Below are 8,810 nucleotides of genomic sequence, written 5' to 3'. Positions count from 1 at the left end.
GAATCCGCGTTAATTGATGAATATATCTGAGCATCTGTTCATCTACAATGCCATCCAAGGAGGGTGAAAGACTAAAAAATGTGTTCCTAAAATGCTCAGGTCCAAAAACCAAAACCTCAGTCTTATCTGTGTTCAAAAGCAGACCATTTAGGGTAATCCAGTTTTTTATGTCTTTGAGACATAGTTCTAGTCTAAGTAGATGATTGGATTATTTGGGTTTCATGGACAAATATAAGTGTGTATCATCAGCATAACAATGAAAATGTATCCAATGCTGTTTAAACATTAAACATATAAACATGTTTTTACATTACCAAATGGAAGCATATATAAGGTAAAGAGTATTGGTCCAAGCACTGAAACCTGAGGAACTCTATGACTAACTTGAGTATATAATGAAGATTCATTATTTATATTTACAAATTGTAATCTATCAGATAAATATGATGTGAACCAATTAAGAGTTGTTCCTGTAATTCCAATATCATATTCAAGTTTCTGTAGTAGAATATTTGATCAGCTATATGAAATGCAGCACTGGGGTCTAACAGAGCCATTGTAGACATCTCTCCGTTGTCAAAGGTCATGAGATAGCATTAGTCATTTTCACCAATGCAGTTTCACTGCTATGGAGAGCTCTGAACCCTGACTGAAACTCTTCAAACTGATGATTTCTTTGCAGATGATAACGCAACTGACCTGCAACTATTTTCTCTAGAATTTTTAAGAAGAAAGTTAGATTAGATATAGGTCTATAATTGGCTAGGATTCCTGAGTCAAGGTTATGTTTCTTAAGTAAATGTTTCATTACAGCAATCTTAAAGCTCTGCGATACATGATTATTTATTAGAGACAAATTAACCAGATCCAAGACGTGGTTATTAATTAATGAAAATACATATTTAAATACCCTGTTTGGGAAGGGATCTAGCAGACATGTGGATGGTTTGGATGAAGCTATTACTTTTGACAATTCAAAGAGCTCAACAGCACAAAAACAGTCCAATCATAAGTCATGTTCTAGTGACATTTTTAAAGTTGTCTCATCAGACACAGAACCAGAGGTGATACTAGGAATGTTGGTTTGAATTTTTTTTCCTAATTGAAACAATTTTATTTAGAAAGAGTCTCATGAAGTCATCACTGTTTACAGTTGTAGGGATACATGAATCATCAGAGATAGGATTTTTCATTAGACCCAGCTATGGTACTGAAAATGAACCTGGGGTTATTTTTATTCTCATCAATTAAATATAAATAATATAAAGTTCTAGATTTACAGAACACTTTTTTGGACATTAGCAGGTTATATCTCTAGGATACGCAAAATTCCTCAATTTTAATCGAGCGCTATTTTCTTTCCAGCTTTCCACAAATCTGTTTTAAAGTACGTAACTCAGAATTGAACCAAGTAGTTAATCTTCTCTGATTGATTACTGTCTTTTTGAAATTTGAAATGAATGAAAATGAAAATTTAAAACCACTAAATTTTATCATATCGATAATCAGAAAACTGAAAGCAATCTCCCCACAAAATGGAAATGTTCACATACTTAGAAGAGCAAATTCAAGAATAAAAATGGCTTCATAAGAAGTGAGTCAATAAGCACAGATTATTCTGAACATATTTTTTGTAATCTTATTAATATTATTTTTTGTATTAACTGCAAATAAAAATGTGTTAAAATAAATCAACCACAGCAACTCTTATGAAGTCATTCTTGAATATCTAACTTCAAGGTGGTTGTCTCTTCTATAGGTCTACCTCAACATCCGTTGGAATACTTCTGCCATGTGGACACTGTTAGTTGCGATTCACCAACCATGGAACCAGGTTGTAAATGGCAAGTGGAGGAAATGTAGTGTCATACACCAGTCTTTTTGACTATTTACTGTGGAACATGTTACTTTATGAAACAAGGCTATATTCAAACATTCCTTTTGTTTTGCCACCCAGGTCTGAAAGTAATCAAGAAACATCTGGTGATGTAACAACTGAAAGATGTCACCAATAATTTCATCCATCAAAGGAAACCTCCTGTGTTAATCCTATTGGCCTGGTTTTCAAAAAAATTAAAATAAAATAAATAAAAGTGACACAGACTGATGTTTATCAAGATTTAATGACATTTTACAATTAATAAACTTTCTCCAAGGAATGTTCACATGATCATAAAATTTTATAGCTCAAACTTTAAGAGACTAATTTGCCAAACACAAAAGATGCAGTTAAACAGTGTCCCCAAGTGACCAGAGATGACACAGACTGACATGACTCATTAATGTTTATTGATTTCTGTTTAAACAATGTCTTCTGATTCTCCATAAGTAAGTTTAGTCTGAAAATGCCATAATAACATTGTTCTGTTTCAGGACAGGAAACTTCAGATTTTCATTCCACCCACACAAAGTAATGTTTAATTTGTCTTTTAAAGATGTGTTAATCAAACGATCTTGCATTTTGAAAAGCTTAGATGTTCTTATGATGAAAGGTGTTCATCATTTTGTGTAGTGGAAGCTAATTTCCTTTTTTAACTCTATAATGTAACTTAGATAACTTTGTTTTAAATCAGGCAGCACGGTGGCGCAACTGGTAGAGCTGCTGCCTCTCAGCGAGCAGGTCCTTGGTTCAAACCCCGGTCCAGGGGCCTCCTGGGAGGAGTTTGCATGTTCTCTCTGTGCATGCGTGGGTTTTCTCCGGGTACTTCGGTTTCCTCCCACAGACCAAAAACATGCATGTTAGGCTGATTGGTAAGATTGGTAACTCTAAATTGTCCCTAGGTGTGAGTGAAAGTGTGAATGGTTGTTTGTCTCGTTTGTCTCTATGTGGCCCTGTGATGGACTTGCGACCCGTCCAGGGTGTACCCCGCCCCTCGCACAGTGACTGCTGGACATGGGCACCAGTGACCCCTGTGACCCAAAATGGAATAAGGGGGTAAAGATAATGGATGGATGGATGGATGGATGGATGTTTTAAATCATTAGGAGGTTTGAGGCAAAACAGAAGTTCTGAATGGAAATTTCCAGTCTTTTGTCTGAAGAAGGTAAACTGATCCTCTGAAAATGTCATTTTTGTTATCATTATGAAAGTGAGGTGAGGGACCAGACAAAGTGCAGCCCAAAGACCCCTATGATGAATAAAATAAATGAACTTGATGTTCCTTCGCCCGGACATGGGTTACCAGGGCCCCACTCTGGATCCAGGCCTGGAGGTGGGGCATGCGGGCGAGCGCCTGGTGGCTGGGCTTTTACCCATGGAGCTTGGCCGGGCACAGCCCGAAGAGGAGACGTGGGTCCCCCTTTCCATGGGCTCACCACCTGTGGGAGGGACCAAAGGAGTCGGGTGCAATGTGGGATGGGTGGTGGCCGAGGACGGGGACCCTGGCGGTCTGATCCTCGGCTACAGAAGCTGGCTATTGGGACATGGAATGTCACCTCACTGGTGGGGAAGGAGCCTGAGCTGGTGTGTGAGGTTGAGAGGTTCTGGCTAGAAATAATCGGACTCACCTCTACGCATAGCTCTGGCTATAGAACCAGTTTCCTTGAGAGGGGCTGGACACTCCTCCCTCTGGAGTTGCCCCTGGTGAGAGGCGCCGAGCAGGAGTGGGCATACTTATTGCCCCCCATCTTGGTGCCTGTGTGTTGGGGTTCACCCCAGTGAATGAGAGGGTGGCCTCCCTCTGCCTACGTGCGGGGGGACGGGTTCTGACTGTCTTTTGTGCTTATGCACCAAACGGCAGTTCAGATAATCCACCCTTTTTGGAGTCCTTGGAGGGGGTACTGGAAAGTGCACCTCCTGGGGACTCCCTTGTTCTGCTGGGGGACTTAAATGCTAACGTGGGCAATGACAGTGAGACCTGGAGGGGTGTGGTTGAGAGGAACGTCCCCCCCTGATTTGAACCCGTGTGGTGTTCTGTTGTTGGACTTTTGTGCTCATCGTGGATTGTCAATAACGAACACCATGTTCAAGCATAAGGGTGTCCATATGTGCTCTTGGCACCAGGACACCCTAGGCCACAGTTCGATGATCGACTTTGTCATCATCTCATCTGATATGTGGTCACATGTCTTGGACACTCGGGTGAAGAGAGGGGTGGAGCTGTCCACTGATAACTACCTGGTGGTGAGTTGGCTCCGATGGTGGGGGAGGATGTTCGTCAGACCTAGCAGACACAAACGTGTTGTGAGGGTTTGCTGGGAACATCTGGCAGAGTCTCCTGTGAGACAGAGTTTTAACTCCCACCTCCGGGAGAACTTCGAACATATTCCGGGGGAGGTAGGGGACATTGAGTTCGAGTGGGCCATATTCCGTGTCTCTATTGTCGAGGCGGGTAACCGGAGCTGCGGCCACAAGGTTGTCAGTGCTTGTTGTGGCGGCAACCCTCGAACCCCGTGGTGGACACCGTTGGTGAGGGATGCTGTCAGGCTGAAGAAGGAGTCCTATTGGGCCTTTTTGGCCTGTGGGACCCCGGAAGCAGCTGATGGGTACCGGCAGTCCAAGTGACATGCGGCTCGGGTGGTCACTGAGGCAAAAACTCGGGCATGGGAGGAGTTTGGAGAGGCCATGGAGGAAGACTTCCATATGGCTTCGAGGCGATTCTGGTCCACCTTCCAGCGTCCCAGGGGTGGAAAGCGATACGTCACCAACACTGTTTATAGTGGGAGTGGTGCGCTGCTGACCTCAACTCGGCATGTCGTGGGTCGGTGGGCAGAATACTTTGAAGACCTCCTCAATCCCACCGGCATGTCTTCCACTGAGGATACAGAGCCTGGGGACTCTGGGTCGGGCCCTCCAATCTCTAGTGCTGAGGTCACCGAGGACCGTAGAGTGTGTTCCAATTACAGGGGGATCACACTCTTAAGCCTCCCTGTTAAGGTCTATTCGGAGGTTCTGGAGAGGAGGGTCCGTCGGATAGTTGAACCTCAGATTCAGGAGGAAGAGTGCGGTGTTCGTCCTGGTTGTGGAACACTGGACCATCTCTTCACTCTCAGCAGGGTCCTGGAGGGTGCGTGGGGGTTTGCCCAACCGGTCTACATGTGCTTTGTGGACTTTGTTAAGGCGTTCAACCGCGTCCCTCAGGGAACCCTTTGGGGGGTACTCTGGGAGTATGGGGTACCGGGCTCTTTGATATGGGCTGTTAGGTCCCTGTATGACTGGTGTAAGAGCCTGGTCCGCATTGCCGGCAGTAAGTCGGGCTTGTTCCCGGTGAGAGTTGGACTCCGCCAAGGTTGCCCTTTGTCACCGATTCTGTTCATAACTTTTATGGACAGGATTTCTAGGCGCAGCCAAGGTGTTGAAGGGATCTGTTTTGGTGGCCTTAGGGTTGCTTCTCTGATTTTTGCAGATGATGTGGTCCTATTGGCTTCATCAGATTGTGATCTACAGCTTTCGCTGGAGCGGTTCGCAGCCGAGTGCGATGCGGCCGGGATGAGGATCAGTTCCTCCAAATCCGAGGCCATGGTCTTGAGCCGGAAAAGGGTAGAGTGCCCTCTCCGGGTCAGGGAGGAGGTCCTGCCCCAAGTGGAAGAGTTCAAGTATCTTGGGGTCTTGTTCACGAATGAGGGAAAAATGGAGGGTGATAGGCGGATAGGTGCAGTGTCTGCAGTGAAGCGGGCGCTGTACAGGTCTGTCGTGGTGAAGAGAGAGCTGAGCTGTAAGGCAAAGCTCTCTGTTTACCAATCGATCTATGTTCCCACCCTCATCTATGGTCATGAGCTTTGGGTTGTGACCGAAAGAACGAGATCTCGGATACAAGTGGCTGAAATGAGTTTTCTCCGCAGGGTGTCTGGGCTCTCCCTTCGAGATAGGGTGAGAAGCTCGATCATCCAGGAGAGACTCAGAGTAGAGCCGCTGCTTCTCCACGTCGAGAGGAGCCAGTTGAGGTGGCTCGGGCATCTGTTTAGGATGCCTCCTGGATGTCCCTGGTGAGGTGTTCCAGACACATCCCACCGGGAGGAGGCCCAAAGAAAGACCCAGGACATGATGGAGGGACTATGTTTCTCGGCTGGCCTGGGAACGCCTCGGGATTCCCCCAGAGGAGCTGGATCAAGTGGCTGGGGAGAGGGAAGTCTGGGCCTCCCTACTTAGACTGCTACCCCCGCGACCCGACCCCAGATAAGTGGAAGAAAATGGAAATGGATTATGAAAAGTTCTCACCTTTATGTAAATATAACATTGGCAATTGGGTAAAACTTTAAAAACACACGCCCACTTCAAGTTAAAAACAAGACTCTCTCTTGTTTATGGCAGTTCTGAGCAAAGGGAAGTTTTATTTTGTTTTTAGTCTTTGTCTTACGTTAGTGTTTTCTTTGTTTAAATTTTTCTTTTTTAATGCGAGCTGTTTGGTTTCTTCAATGTATATAATAGAGAAACAAAACAGCTTCTTCATAGATGCATGGCTCAACACAGGACAGCCAGTTCTTTAGGACAAGACTCCACAGTTCACCTATACCTCAAGGATAAGGGACATTTTTTTGAGGATGAAAACGTTCACATTTTTTATCAAAAAGACAGGTGGTTTAGGGGGTGGTGGTGAAGGAAGTGATCTATGCAAAAAGAGAGAAAACAACTTCCAACAGAGGAGGAGGTCTCAGATTTCAGTTTTTAAAATAGATTCTTATATATATATATATATATATATATATATATATATATTTTTTTTTTTTTTTTATATTATTTTATTTTTTTTTTAAAGATTCTTATAATATTCTTAACTGTTTCAATGAACATTTCATTTCCTCAGGATCCTTGTTTGAATCATTGCTTCCACAGAGGCTAAATGTGCAAGATTTCTCTCAAGCACACTTGAGTGATTCAGTTCAAGGATTTAGTTTTGCCCCTTTTGATGTAACTGAAGTTCATAGAACTTTACAACAGTTAGATCCTTGTAAATCTGCTGGGCCTGACAAACTCAAGCCCTTTTTTTAGGGCAGCTGCAGACTTTATAGCAGAACCTCTATATTCCATCTTTAACTTAACTCTTGCTGAAAATAAGATTCCCCAGATATGGAAATCTGCCTATGTTCTTCCCTTGTTAAAAGGTGGCAATCCATCTGTAGGCAACAACTACAGACCGATCTCTAAATTGTGTGCACTTTCCAACGTTCTGCAAAAATTGATCGCAGAACAGCTGAAAACATTTTTAGATTCAACAGGCTTACTCTCACAACACCAATCAGGTTTTCAAAGAAGCACAGTACAACAACTGCTGCTCTTAAAGTGGAAAATGACATTATAGATGCCCTAGATGGCCGAAAATGTTGTACAACTCTTTTTGTTAACCTTTCTGGGTCCAAGGCAGGAGTCCAATCTTCTCAGTCTGTACGTGGCAGGTGAAATCCAGAGGCGTGGTCCGATGGTCGTAGCGGGGGTCAAGCACGTTGAAGCAGAGAAGCAAGAACAGGGCCGAGTCGTGATCCAAAAGAGTAGTCAACGGAGAGCAAGAGTCGTTACCATGGTCAGATATGCAGACAAATCCAGAAAGGGGCAAGGCAAGGCGAGGAGTCAAAAAACAGGCGAGGGTTCAAGGCAAGACAAGGATACAAGATACTATGATTGAAGGCTTCACTATCAGGGACCATGAGTGGTGTAATAATTCGGCACCGGTGGAGAGTGAGAATGGAGCTTATAAAGGGTGCACAGCAGGTGAAGTAGGAGAGCTGAACAGGTGAATGGAATCAGGGCTGATTGCTGTGTGAAACAAGGGAGGCGTGGCATGGCTTGGAAGGAGTAGACTTGAGCTGGAGATGGGTGATAGGCATTACAAAGCAGGGAAGAGAAACTATGGCATGAGGGGCTGAAACAATGCCAGGAGGGAGTGAGTGTGAGATAGGGGCCGATGGGGGATCAGCGGGGGCCGCTGACCATGACACCCCAGCTTGTTAACTGTTCAAGGGGCTGAAATTGAAGATGTCAGGTGCTACAAATACTTTGTATTTAGGTATTCTGATTGATGAGAATCTATCCTTTAAATCTCATATTGATAAACTGGTTTCTAAACTAAAACTTAAATTGGGATTCTTATTTAGAAACAAAAAGTGTTTCTCACACCAAGTCTGAAGGCACCTGATTATTTCAACTATTCTGCTCCTGGCAGATTAGGGAGATCTGCTATTTATGAACTCTTCAGCCCAGCTTTTGAAAACAATGGATACTCTATATTATTGTGCCCTGCGTTTTATGACTGACTGTGGCTACTGAACACATCACTGCACTTTGTATGCTACAGCAAAATGTCCCTCTTTGACTGACCGCAGACTTTCTCACTTGTTGTTTTTTATCTATAAATGCATCCTTGGGCATCTTCCTACATATTTATGTTCACTTTTATCTGGAACTTTCAACCATTATAGTCTGTGCTCTCATGACATCATTTTGATGCAGGTCCCAAAGGTCAGAACTGAACTGGGTAAAAAAGGCTTTTAAATATTTTGCCCCTGCTACTTGGAATATTCTGCAGAAGGATTTAAAAGTTATCATCTCTTGTTACATTGGGACAATTTAAATCAATTCTAAAGGAACGAGAGAGCAGATCACTTGGCTCCTGTAACTGCCCTATGTGTATTAATGTGATTTCTCCTGGACATGTATTTTGTGTATTTGGTTTAGTATTTTGGATTTCTTTTATGTTTTATGCTGCTGTCTTGGCCAAGTCACTATTGGAAAAGAAGTTTTTAATCTCAATGAGTTACCGTTGCTGGTTGGATAAAGGATACATACATACATACATGCATGCATGCATGCATGCATGCATGCATGCATGCATACATACATACATACATACATACATACATACATACATACATACATA

The sequence above is a fragment of the Nematolebias whitei genome, chromosome 4 (assembly GCF_014905685.2).
Source record: "Nematolebias whitei isolate Nwh7 chromosome 4, NemWhi1, whole genome shotgun sequence".
In the NCBI taxonomy this organism is placed as follows: Eukaryota; Metazoa; Chordata; class Actinopteri; order Cyprinodontiformes; family Rivulidae; genus Nematolebias; species Nematolebias whitei.
This window is presented reverse-complemented; position numbering follows the sequence as displayed.